This window comes from Lissotriton helveticus, chromosome 4_1, assembly GCF_964261635.1.
Source record: "Lissotriton helveticus chromosome 4_1, aLisHel1.1, whole genome shotgun sequence".
In the NCBI taxonomy this organism is placed as follows: Eukaryota; Metazoa; Chordata; class Amphibia; order Caudata; family Salamandridae; genus Lissotriton; species Lissotriton helveticus.
This window is the reverse complement of record NC_136063.1, coordinates 1,120,408,866-1,120,423,175: the sequence shown is the minus strand read 5'-3', so window position 1 is coordinate 1,120,423,175 and position 14,310 is coordinate 1,120,408,866.

Below are 14,310 nucleotides of genomic sequence, written 5' to 3'. Positions count from 1 at the left end.
GGGACAGTGTAATATGGCCCTGTTGGCCGACATTGTTGTTCGAGGATGTGTGGCCTGTTTGGTCGCTTTTCGTCTTCTCGATCTCTTCTTCCTTTCCTTGCTTCTTCCTGGCCTATTGCTCTCTCTCCTTTCTTCCTACTAAGAGCGCTTGGCGGGGGGGGGGTTCGTACTTTGGCGTGACATGGGGACTATACTGGCGGGCAGTTCTTGCGTTTATAGAGCACTGGTGGCGTGCGTGGGGGCGGCTTGGGTGGCCCCTGATTAGACCCTATAATGACAGCAAGCTTGCCTAGCCCTTTGAAGATCTTAACACTCAATGTCAAGGGCCTTAATTCCCCCAATAAGCGGAGGCAAGCGTGGCATTATCTCCTTCAGCAATGCCCCGACATCATATTCCTACAGGAGACAAACCTATTGCAGGCGTACACTAAGCGCATGGCACATCCCAAGTACCCTCTTCAGTTTTGGGCTGCAGCAGATACCAAGACAGCGGGGGTGGCAATATTGTGCAGAGCTGGCATCAGAAAGGGGGAGCAAGCCCTTTCGGAATGGGGATGGACGCTTCCTTAGAGTGAGTGTGGAGATTGGACTGCGCCGCTACACCCTGTGTAATATATATGCCCCTAACTAGTCGCAGGACCGTTACCTCCGAGATCTCCTATGAGAGCAGGTGCCGCAAGGAGACCCCTCGTTAATCCTGGGAGGGTACTTCAACTTAGTCTGGAGCCCGGAGGTGGACCGCAGCGAGGACTCCTTTAGTGGAGCAGGGGCCATGTCCTCAGCATTGCGCAAGCAGATAGAGGACTTAGGGCTACTGGACGCATGGCGCTACCACTCCCCAGACCGGAGGGAATACTCGTTCTATTTTCATGCGTACCGCTCATACTCCTGTATCAATTATCTATTTATTTCCAATGCCCTCTCCCGAGCCATACTTGGGGCCACTATGTCTGATATCTCGCTCTCGGACCACGCTCATGTCGAGCTGCTCCTGCAGGACCCGGCTGCTTGCCCTACCCGGGAAATGAGGTGGTGTCTGCCGCCGAGTATCCTCCGGGATGCCGCCGATGTGGAAAGCGTTAGGGATGCCATTGACTCCTACTTTGTTAGTAACGACCTGCCGGAGACACCCTTTCCAGTGATATGGGACGCCTTCAAAGCCACGATAAGGGGTCATATCACCACCCTCTCGATCGCACGGGCGCGCGAGGCTCGCTCGCTGGAAGACAGACTGGTGGGAGATATCAAGAAAGCAGAGCTGCAGGATCAGGGCCATTCCTCCCTAAAGTCGAGGAGGCGACTGGCCAACCTTAGAGGACAGCTCAGGCTCCTGGGTACTAACAGGGCGGAGAAATCCCTACTGGAGTTGTAACAGAGATATTTTGAAGGAGGGGACAAGGTGGGGAGATTACTGGCGGGACGACTGAGGGCACGTGCGGCCAAAGCGCATATCGCCAATGTCCAATTGCCGGATGGGACGAGGGCTACGGCGGAGAGGGATAAATGTGAGGCATTTAGGGCTTACTACTCAGCGTTGTATCGGGAGGAGGCGCCGCCCCCGGAGGTGGTGGGGGAGGGTCTGGGAAACTATACGGGGACGCCGCTACACCCGCACTATGCAAAGTCTCTGGAGGGCCCTATCTCTCAAGAGGAGATAACAACTGCCATGCGGGAGCTCCCGCTGGGGAAGACCCCGGGACCGGATGGTCTCCCTCTATCTTTCTATCGCATGTTCCAAGCTCAGCTTCGGCCTTACCTTCTCAGGTTGTACAGCTCCTTCACCGATGAGGTTGGGCCGTCCACCGATATGGGTATGGCGGAGATAGCCTTGATTCTGAAACCCGGAAAGGATCCTACGCTATGTGCGTCATACCGCCCGATTGCATTGCTGAACACCGATTTTAAAATTTACACTAGGCTGCTGGCAAAACGGCTAGACCCCCACTTGCCGGGCCTGGTAGACCCGGACCAGGTTGGCTTCATCCGCAACCGGCAGGGAGCGGATAACGTGCGCAGGGTTGCCCACCTTGTGGGCAAAGTGCACCATTGGAAGATACCGGCCTGCCTTCTATCGCTGGATGCGGAGAAGGCCTTTGACCGGGTGGACTGGTTCTTTTTGCGAGCGGTTTTGCATAAGATGGGGATAGGTCATAAGATGATCACTAGGATCATGGCACCGTACCTTGCTCTGCAGGCCAGGATCCGAGTCAACGGACAACTCACTGCACCGTTTACCATCTCTAGGGGTACCAGGCAGGGCTGCCCGCTCTCGCCATTATTATTCGCCCTTGCGATAGAGCCTTTAGCGGAAATGATCTGGCGGACCCCTGGAATCCATGGTATCCCCATAGGCGGCCACAAGAACAAGGTGGCGCTGTTTGCGGATGACCTTATTCTTATGCTTACGAACCTTCGAGAATCCCTCCCGGAGTTGCACTGCTGTGCCGTTTCGAAAGGGCCTCCGGCCTGAAGATCAATCACAATAAGTCCTGGGCCCTCAACCTCACCATTCCAAAAGATGAAATACCCCTCCTGGAGCAGCTTGTTCCATACCAATGGGCAGCCCAACACATTCGCTACCTTGGCCTTCTGGTGACCCCCTCCCTGGATGAGTGGACGCAAGTAAACTGGCGGGAATATCGGCGCTCGGTTCTTGATGATCTGCAGAGGTGGAAGCTGCTTATGCCGTCATGGTTGGGCAGACTCAATGCCATCAAGGTGTCTATCCTCCCCAAAATTCTATATTTATTCCAATGCCTCCCCACATCCATCCCGCTGCACTATATACGAGGCCTCCAGCGCGACCTTACAAAATTTATTTGGGGGGGAAGGAGGCCTCGGTTCTCCCAGACGCTCCTGATGGCGCCACGTGATAGGGGGGGACTGGCCTGCCCTAACCTTGTGGACTACTACTGGGCAGCGCACCTCTGCTTTATAGTGGAGTGGGGAGTCACTGAAAGCGAGAAGGGGTGGCTGCATATGGATCGGGCGGTGACTGGGCGTACCATCTGGGACCTCGCATGGCATCATAGGACGGCGCGCTCTCGGAGTACTTATATGGCGATACCCACGAAAACGGTGCTAGAGATCTGGGATAAGATAGCGGTGTGCAGGGGCCTCACGACCTTCCCCTCGCCGCACACTTCGATAGAGGGAAATCCGTCCTTTCCACCGGCCCATCGCACGGGTGCCTTCGGCAAGTGGACGCAAGGAAACTGCAGGGTGCTCACAGATCTGTTTGAGGGGGCTCCCTCAAGTCCTTTGCCCACTGTAAGGAGGAGTTTCGGGTCACTCCTGAAGCGGGGATGTAATACGCTCAGTTGAGACACTGGGTAGCTGAAGATGAAACATATTGGGGGGCTACGCGCCTTCACCCCGTTTGAGCGGTTGGCCCGCTCCTTTGTTGACTCAAAGGGCTTGATCTCACGGATCTAGCAGATTCTGAAACACCCAAAGACGCCACCCTCACATCCATATCAACAACGCTGGCAGGCAATGGCAGGTATGGACATTGCCCTGGCACAGTGGGGTCGCCTGTGGCAGGACATCCCCGAAGTGTATCGTACCATCCTGCAGCAGGAGAATGCCTATAAGATCATGACCCAGTGGTACTACACGCCTCAGCGCCTGTGCAAGATGTTTCCTGCCTCTTCCCCTACGTGTTGGTGGTGCCAGTCTGCAACGGGGGATTTTATTCATATTTGGTGGGCGTGTCCGTCGCTGACCCTCTTCTGGAAGGAGGTCCTAAGCCACATCAGGAGGGTGTTGGGGTTCCCTCTGCCTGAAGCCACAATCACACTCCTGCTGGGTATTAAACCTGCTGGCCTGAGGGCACTGACTCGGAGCGATTGGATTCTGGTGCTTCAAATGCTGAGAGCAGCCAGGCAGCTTATAGCCTTGTATTGGAAAAAGCCCGAAGCCCCTCCAATCGCAGCCTGGTTTGTGCGCTTATGGCATGTTATTACGATGGAGCTTTTTACGGCTAGGTTGCAAGCCCGGGACACGTGCTTTAAGGCTGTCTGGCAGCCCCTGGTTCAATATTGATGTGCCGTAGAGCATGCGCGTCATATGCCTGCTAAGCTCAGAGCCCTGCGACTCTTCGAGGATGCTGTAGCCCCCCTGATCCAGATAGACTGCTGTCATAGGCACCCTCGAGCACTAGGCCCTGGCCGCTAGGGGCGCTGGGCTAGACCTAATGCCCTGTAGTCTCCCCCTCCCGGCGCACACTGCACTTACTCCGGCTGTCTCTCTTTTTTCTCTCACTTTACTTATTCCTTCTGTCTATTCTGTCCTGCTATCTCTCACTCCACTGTTCTGTAGGAGTTTGGACCTTAGTGGTCCGTTTGTTCCATTTACGTTGGTTACCTGTTTGTATTCGACCCTAGGGGTCGGGCTATATTCTGCAAAGACTGAATGGCCTGTGCTTGATATTATGTGACGTGGACGGCCCCAAGGGGTTGTAGGCGAAACGCTGTGTACAATAGGACTGAGTGGGTGGCCTTCTAAAACTATTATTGTGCTATCTAGTAATGCGGCCGGCCCTGCGTGAGTTGTAGGCTCAACGCTGTGACATTCAGTCTTTTGCCTGCTGCTTATTCTGAAAATAAAAAAGATTTGAAACTAAAAAAACTCTCACAGTCTGAACCACTAAGACAAACTTCAGTGTCCTCATTCCTGCATCTAAATCTGTATGTTAATTCCCAAGATTCATGTATGTACCCCTCTCCCATCACTTCATACCTGGCTACCTGGTGATACTGTAGACAGTGCTGAGATTGGAATGTTGTGACTGGCAGTGTAATATGGCCAGGGATTAACCATTCTGTGGAGGGTGACTCAGCTATGGTAAAAGGTAATTGGTCAAATTTTTCAATGTGCACTATTGAATACGTTGCATCTCTTCGTGCCATTTTTATCTGACTGTCCGTTAGATTGCATGCCGAAATAGAGACGTTTTGTAGATATAACTCCAGGGCACATGACCAGAACACAGTGATTGCAGCTCCAGCTTCATAATTGAATGGATCACAATTGTGATTGCCCATGTTGAAGAGTAGACAAGTCCTGTTTTATCATATCTATTGTAGAAGACACAATGTTGCCAAGTGAATAAATGTTGGATGTCAGTGTGGTCATACCATTTTCGACCACTGCCAAAGCCTTTTCTAGTTTAACCCTGTCAATCTCACACCGAAGGCGCGCCTAAGGTAAGCTAGTCTGTGCCCCTCTGCGCCCGTCTGTGCCCGTCTGTGCCCGTCTGCACCTCTCTGTGCCCGTCACCGCCTGGACCGCGCCCAGCACCAGAACCCATGGACCCAAAGACACCACGACACCCGACCGCACTACGATGCCAGCACCCTCCACGCACTCAACCCCGGATGAGAATACACCTGCTACCGGGCCACCCCGAAGCGCACCCAAGGACGCTTCACCTGCCGGGACTGCAGCTTCACCAGCATCCAACCCGCAAAACCACCAACCAACGAACCCAACTACCTGAGATGCATCCTCCTCAACACTCGCTCTGCCCGAAAACACGCCATTGAACTCTGGGACCTCCTCGACTCAACCGCCCCAGACGTCGCCTTCCTTACGGAGACCTGGCTGAACCCCGCCTCAGCACCTGACATCGCCATAGCTATCCTGGAAGGCTACAAGATCTCCCGCAGAGACCGCACCAACGGAGTAGGAGGTGGAATTGCCATCATCCACAAGATCACCCTCAGGGTCTCGACCAACACCGACGACACCCTCAGCACCGCCGAACACCTGCACTTCCAGATCCACACCGACCCCAACACCACCCTCAGAGGAACCCTCATCTACAGACCCCCTGGACCCAGACCACAGTTCAGGGACTTCATCGCCGACCTCATCAGCATCCACGCCCTTGCCTCCACAAACTACATCCTCCTCGGGGACCTGAACTTCCACTTCGAGAACAACAACGACGTCAACTCCGCTACCCTGATCGACAACCTCGCCAACCTCGGACTCAGACAGCTTGTGACAACACCCACCCACGCCGCCGGTCACACGCTTGACCCCATCTTCTCCGCAAGCCCCCACGTCTCTTTCAACCTCACCACCGTACCCCACTGGACCGACCACCGCTGCGTCCATTTCACCTTCAGGAAGCCCACTACACACCACCGCACCCAACAGATGCCCCGTCGCTGCTGGGGCAAAGTCACCGAAGAGCAGCTACCCACCACTCTCACCCAGAGCCCACCAGCCAACCCCACCGAACCCAACACCGCCGCCCTCAACCTCCGACAGTGGATCGACGACTGCGTCAACATTCTCGCTCTGCTCAAGACATCCTCCAACAGCCACACCAGCAAGAAAGCCACCTGGTCCACTAAAGATCTCCAGGCCTCCAAGCGTACATGCCAGAAATTGGAGAAGAACTTGCTCCGCGAACGATCACCAGACAACTACACGGCCCTCAAGAATGCCACCCGCAGACACCATCAACTCATCAGAACCTCCAAGAGGAACGCCTTCAAGGACCGCCTGGATAACAACGCACACAACAGGAAAGAGCTCTTCAGCATCGTGAAGTACCTCTCCAACCCCAGGGACACCCCCCCTTCGCAGCACCTGTGCGACTCACTGGCCACCTTCTTCTACCGCAAGATCGCCGACATCCATGACAGCTTCAACGCCATGACCACCCCACCAACCACCGAGACCTCCACCCCTGCAACCACCAGCCGCCTGATCGCCTGGTCCAACATCAACGATGATGACACCATCAAAATTATGAACTCCGTCCATTCCGGATCCCCGTCGGACCCATGCCCACACCACGTCTTCAAGAAAGCCAGCACAACCATCGCCCCCCATCTCCGGAAAGCTATCAACATCTCCTTCGAGACAGCAACCTTCCCGGAGAGCTGGAAGCATGCCGAGATCAACGCCTTACTCAAGAAGCCCAAGGCGGACCTCAAGAACTTCGGTCCCATCTCCCTGCTCCCGTTCCCGGTGAAGGTCACCGAGAAAATCGTCAATGAACAACTGACACGCTGCCTCGAGGACAACAACATCCTGGACCCATCCCAGTCTGGTTTCTGCAGCAACCACAGCACTGAAACCGCCCTCATCCCCACCACCGACAACATCAGGACAGTGCTCGACAATGGAGAAACAGCAGCCCTCATCCTCATGGACCTGTCAGCCGCCTTCGACACACTACGAACACGCCTACACGGCGCCGGGATCCAAGAAAAGGCCCTGGACTGGATCACATCCTTCCTCTCTGGCAGAACTCAGAGCGTCCGCCTCCCACCCTTTCGCTCCACCGCCACCAAGATCATCTGCGGCGTACCCCAGGGCTCTTCCCTAAGCCCAACGCTGTTCAACATCTACATGGCACCCCTCGACCACGTCGCCCGACAGCACAACCGCAACATCATCTCCTACGCCGACGACACCCAGCTGATCATCTCCCTCACCAGAGACTCTCACACCACCAAAACCAACCTCCATGAAGGAATGAAGGCTGTCGCCGAATGGATGAAGAACAGCCGACTGAAGCTGAACTTGGACAAGACGGAGGTCCTCATCTTCTGCTCCACCCCTTCAGCCGGGAATGACTCCGGGTGGCCGACTTCACTGGGAACAGCCCCGACACCCACCAACCATGCACGCAACCTAGGGGTCATCCTCGACTCCACCCTCTCCATGTCTAAGCAGGTCAACACCGTCTCCTCATCCTGCTTCAACACCCTCCGAATGCTCCGCAGGATCTTCAAGTGGATCCCTAATGAAACGAGAAGAACAGTCACCCAGGCCCTCGTCACCAGCAGGCTGGACTACAGAAACGCCCTCTACGCAGGAAAGTCAACCAAGCTCCTGAGACGGCTGCAACGCATCCAGAACGCCTCGGCATGACTGATCCTCGACATCCCCCGCCGCAGCGAAATCACACCCCACCTGAGAGACCTTCACTGGCTCCCCGTCAACAAGAGGATAACTTTCAAGCTCCACACCCACACTCGCAAAGCGCTCCACAATGCCGGCCCAGCGTACCTCAACAGACGACTCAGCTTCTACACCCCTACCGCAAGCTTCGCTCCACCTGCCTCGCAATCACCACAGTCCCTCGCATCCGAAGAACAGCCGCCGCCGGCAGATCCTTCTCCCACCTCAGCACCAAGACCTGGAACACCCTCCGCACTAACCTACCTCCTAACTTTAGGACTCCTAAACTGAGAAAAATCCTAACTTTAAGACTTCCGGTATTCACAGAAGGCATTTAGGAGTCCTAAAGTTAGAACTCCTAACTTCTGTGAATACAAAAATGAGTAAGTGCCTTCTGTGAATACCAAAATGGTAGAAAGTTTAGGATTTTGTCTTAAGTTAGTTCTGTGAATCGGAGCCTAGGTGTTCGCATCAAGAACTGTGTAATATTTCTGTACAGATTTATTATTTCTTTGTGAAGTGGATGTAAGTCTGACAATTTATCTAGCTCTGGATGTGGTATATAAGCAGCTAGGACTGGCGAATTCGCTCTGTCTCTGCTGAGTGGACCGAGTCTCACTTTATCTGTGGTATTGGGGTGGGCGCCTTTAAACCAATTTATATGTTCTTGGTAAGTTAACAGGACTTCTATGACCTCATATGGATAGTATTCATCTGATATTTCATCTGGAGTATAAGAATTAAATGTATGTGTACGTGCATCTGCAGAGGGAATTTAACCCAATAGAACACCTCTGTTCTGAATGCCTTGTGTGCCTCAATCATGAAGGTAATGTTCCGCCTAACGTTTAGAGACCAACATTTTCTAACTTTATAGCAAGTGCATTTCTGCAATTTTCCAAAATGTTTATAGCTCCTTCCTGCTCAGTTTCCTCCCTTCCCTACCAGTACCAATAGTACCACTAGTACCACTAGCACCAGCATCTGCACTTTGAGGCATTATAGGTGAAAGTTTATAGAGAAAGAGGTAAGGTTTTTCACAATGTGGGGAACTAGTATGCTTTAATTTTGAATAGACCAACAGACAATACATAGGGTATACCTACTCAGCTGTGGCAGATTGTCCCTTCCCACTCTAGGCGTCTCTGAATAAATATGAGTAGGGGTCTCTAAGAAAGCACAAATGAACTACTCAGATTTGACCGTTAAATAAGAACCAGGCCAACATTGGGCGCCATGTCGTGTAGTTCCTAATAGGATTGGTGTCCATACTGATTCCAGACTTCCCCAAAGGATAAGTTAGCCTTTTGACCAGCAAGCTCACTGTGCCACTATAAGCCCCCTAACCTTACCAAGGAGCAAATAGTTTCTAGCAACTAATGAACATGAAAACCCTTGATCCTTCAGGGATCGTGGAAACAGTACAGTACATTTTGTTCAATCAGAGTGCTCACTTCTCAGAGAGATATACAGAATAAAGGATGGGCACGTTTTCAATAAGCATTAATTGAACCAACGTCATTCTAGTATTAAAAACGTCTGCTGTGACAACCATTAGACAGAAACAGATATATGCGATTGCAAGCACCAACAGAGTAAATAAAATGTAGAATTCTACCATGGTGCTAAAACAGTGAATATATGCAGGCATAGAGATCCATTGCAATAAACAAGCTTACTTCTAAGGTGTGATCCCTAGCTAAATGTACCTAAGTGTACCTAGCATGTATGTAGGTGTAAAGCCAAGAATCCCCTAGGATTGAGCCAACCCCATTACCTGATGGAACAAAATGAAGGACCCCGTCTTGGTCTCGAGTTGGACACTCTGCAAGGGATGTCAGAACACTGTGTGATGGAGTTTCTGCGTGTAGGGACTCCAGCATCTCATGTCAGCAGGCAAGCTTCTCCTCTGGTTTCCCCTGCAAAGATGTAGTGTTTTTATTCCCAAAAGATACCCTCAGGGGGTCTGCCTAAATGTGCAATGGTACTGTGGGCTTGTTGTCCAAGGATGACGATAGCGGTGATGTTTTAACAGAGTTATTACACAGCAGATCGTAATCCTGCTGTGTGATACTAAGAATCTTCATGCATAATAAATGAGGCTAGTTTTTGAAGAAAACCACACAACATTTATCTGCATATAACTAGGCAAAAGGTCAGTGCCAGAGCTGTTATGTAAAGCAAGGTAGGACAAATGTATGGAAAAGGTCTTGCAGCTACCTAGGCCTATATTGGGGTACATTGGGGCTCATAATACTCTCAGCCTTCAGATCTCTTCTGGTATAGATTGATAGATTTTTAATGGGCCAGTGTTCAAGACCTCCTAAAGACCCACATGGGTTGTGACATTTTCATTCTTGCAGGGTCCATTCCATTCTGTCCCCACCTTCCCATGAGGGTATCTTTCTAATTGTACTGAGGTATGAATTAAAGTCATAGGGAATTAAATGGGCATTCAAACTGATTGTGCAAAGACAACCTGACATTTGACCATGAGATGAGCCTGTGTCATTTTCATTACCTAAGCATACAAACCCATAACCTGTTTTACAAGCAGAGTAAAGGCCTAAGATGCATTAACAGGTATGATAGATGCTGTCTGAGCAATGATATCTGCACTTAACTAATGGGACAACCGTTTTCAGAACAGGGGTGTTGGTCCCTCATTCACAGTGTCATGGCCTACAGATGCGCATACCCTAAGATCTGGTCCTGTGAGGTCAAAACCTTGTTTAATGTCGCTGGAGCAGTGGAAAAAAATCACAAATGACAGAGGAGTCCATCGATTTTGGTAGAACTCAGCATCATTTGAGAAAGAAAATAAAAGAGGGAAGAAGGTAATAGAGGATTGTGTAAAAACAATGCAGACTGTGTCTATGGTCTTATTTGCATGGCTCAAATGGGACATGCCACAGTTAACTATAATTCCAAAAAAGATACCGATTTGGAATACGTGATTACTTCTCAGACTTAGCCAGAGCCCAGTGCAAAAGTCCATGTTAATATTGTTGAGTGGTATAGGAAACTTCATAGACCAGCTTATGGGCCTTTTATGGTATCTACGTATATGAGCTAAGGTTCGACTTGATAATGGACAAGCCATTCATGAGACTGCCCTCATATTGGGCCATAACACTGGATCTTGAAGTCTGTGACCATGAATTTGCATGGGTTTCATATGAGGTGTCTTCAATTTGAACGTATCTATGATTCCTAGTTTGGTAATATATGGGGATGCCCTAGTTCATCCAACATAATGCCAGACATGATTGGTGTAAGAGAATATTACAAATCAAACCTGTTTTTTTAAACCAAATTACCAACACTCCTCAGCACATTTGGTACCATGTTTCAGAGAAACCTAAATAGCTCTTCAATTACCTCTACAGCATAATTTTTTTTAAAGGATATTTTAGCAAAGCAAGAACAGATACCCTGCCCGTGGAGGAACAGGCTGACCTGGTGCCAGGAGAACTACAGCCCAGTTGTCAGATTGGCCCTGTTAGTAAGAAAATTAACACCTAACCACAAGTATTTAGCTACTGGCTTCATCAGTAATCTAACTCATATATACTTTGTTCCTGGCAATTCAAGGCCTAAGGGCTTGCATGAATTACAAGGCCCTAAGGTTGATCACTGTATAAAATACTGCGCCCATTGCCATTCATCTTTGTTTTAATGGATCACATCTGTTAAGCAGCTATTTACATCAATATAGACCTAGGTGGCACATAAAATCTCCAGCTTTTGGGCGGGTGTTGTGTGGAAAATGATATTAGAGGCAGCTGTATGAGTATTGATGCCTTTCAGACTTCAAATTTCCTGATGCCTCCACTCTTCCTAAACCAAGTGTTAAGGGATTGTTCAGATATGTCCACCTTGATAATATCCTCATTTACCTAAAAAATCTGAATTCCATGTGACACATGTGCAGGATGTGTAGGAGAAATTCAGTGCATTTCAGTCATATGCCAAACTCAATACATACAGATTCCATGACACAACTTTCGAGTTTCTGAACTGTATCTTCAAAAGAACACGGCAGAGATGAATCGAACAAATATATTGTAGATTCTGGACTGGCCCTCTCCTTCCTCAGGGAAGGAGCTGCAACATATAGTTTTGCCAATATTTAGGGGCACTTTGTTTAGAATGTTTCCATCCTTGTAATGTCAATCATGGCATTGCTTTATGAAACAAGAAAACTGATTGGACACAGGAAGCAGAGTAAACCATGTCGACATTAACCACACCTTCACTAAGCCATTGATACTGTATTATCCTCACATTCACACACACATTTGACATTTATTGTGGAAGGGGAGGCCTCCAGTACTGCCATGGAGCTATTCTGTCTGCGCCTTCATACAAGTTCAGGGCTAAATTCCGAACCCCATGCAAACAGGAGTTGGCAAAATGAATGGAATTATAATTTGTGTGGCAATTATTGAACCCTTGCAATTTTCTCCTGATAGCGTCCTGCAGTTTAAACCTGTCAAAGTTTATCAGGGGGATAGGCCTGGAGAAAGGCAAAACGTGCAGAATTTCAAATATAAAAAATGATTATGCATCTCATGTCTATTTTTTGTGTTGAAAACAAACTCAGAATAGAAGGCGATGATAAATACCTCCCTCTGGGGTAATGCCATTTACCCAGATTGGTAAATACCCCACTCTACTTGTAATGAGGCCCTAAGTGTGATCCAGATTCAGGGAATTACATCAGTTTGTATATTATTACAGACATTTCCTACCAAATGAACAGAACAATACTATAGTGAACAGAGCCTTGTTGGTGATTAAAGCTGCCTTTGCACAGTGATCTCACTACTGCCTGGTCTCTTCGCCTTCGTTTGGATACCCTGATCATCAGAAGTTGCTGTTTCAGAAACCCCTTGTAAAACTCATTATGGAAAACCGACACTTTTTCACAGATTTGTGGCAGCATTTATTTCTTATCTGCACGTTTTGTTATACTTACTTTCCATTAGTAATTCATATGTCTGGGTTTGTATTTTACCTTTTTTATTTTGAAATTGATTTACAAGTTCTTTTGCATCTTTTTGATGATAAATCATGTTAATGTCTGTACGTTCTAAGTGATCGAATAGACCTAATTGTTCCATGGATCTGTTTCTTCAGACACCACTGAGGTACAGCAATATTTAGAGAACCCTTTACTGGGGACAATAGGATTTACTATGATTTTTAATAAGAAAACTTGTGTAGCTTTTGTTTTATCATTCAGTCTTTAAACTTTTCCTACAAACAGGCCCTTTACTAAAGTACCTGGAACCAGATTATGTCACTTCAAAAATATGAAGAGGATGAAGAAAAAAAGAAACAATGTATAATTTTAAACAAGATTTGTATAATTTTCATTCTATGTTGGCCTCCAGCACAGAGTTGAAAAAAACATTGAATTAAATCATTAGACTGTTTGAGCATAAGATTTAATTGAAAGATATTGGGCCCTATTCACAAAGGTAAACTTAGACCAAAAGTCTGAGTTTAGACCTGAAGTCTTACTTTACTGGTAGTCAAGTTAGAATTTTGGTATAAGCTTAAACCAAAAGTCTAACTTAGACCAAAAGTCTAACATTACTAGTAGTAAAGTAAGACTTTTAGTCTAAACTTAACCCCTTGGGTGCTCATGACGAGGTCAGCTCGTCATCATCCACGGCGCTCCGGTGCTCATGACGAGCTGAGCTCGTCATGACGGCGCCCGTTCCGTGGAACCCTCGCATGCTGGGCCGAGCGTTCCATTTGAACGGGCGTGGTCATGACGAGCTCAGCTCATCATGATCACCGGAGCGCCGTGGCTCATGACGAGCTGACCTCGTCATGAGCACCAGGGCGCTGTATGCGCCCCCCCCACCCCCCGCCCCCCAGCACAGCAGGGGGAAACAGCCCCGCACAGAAGGTGTTCAACCAAAAGTCTAACTTTACTACTAGTACAGGTAGACTTCAGGTCTAAACTTAGACTTTTGGTCTACGTTTACCTGTAATACAAGGGTCCAAACCTATTATTCTCTTTTTCGGTGTTGTCAGCCTTTAGAAATAAAATCCGCATTGCGCTATTTGTTGAACTCATGTTCATATTGTTGCAATTTAAACACAGGAATCAGGATGTACTAATATAATTCCACATTTCCAGCTCTTACATCATATGATTGTTTTCCAGATCAGTAATAATTGTCTAAAAAGAAGTCAGAGATTCAAAGCTCTATGTGCAAGTGTCACATTCTTGTCAGTAAGGAAAAGAGCAAGAGCCTCAGGGATCTATCATATTCCATATTGGCATCACCTAGTAAAGTCGAGCAGCAGCATAGGTAATACAGTTTGTTCACCTTTTGTTGGAAAGTCTGAAAGACGGTTTCTAAT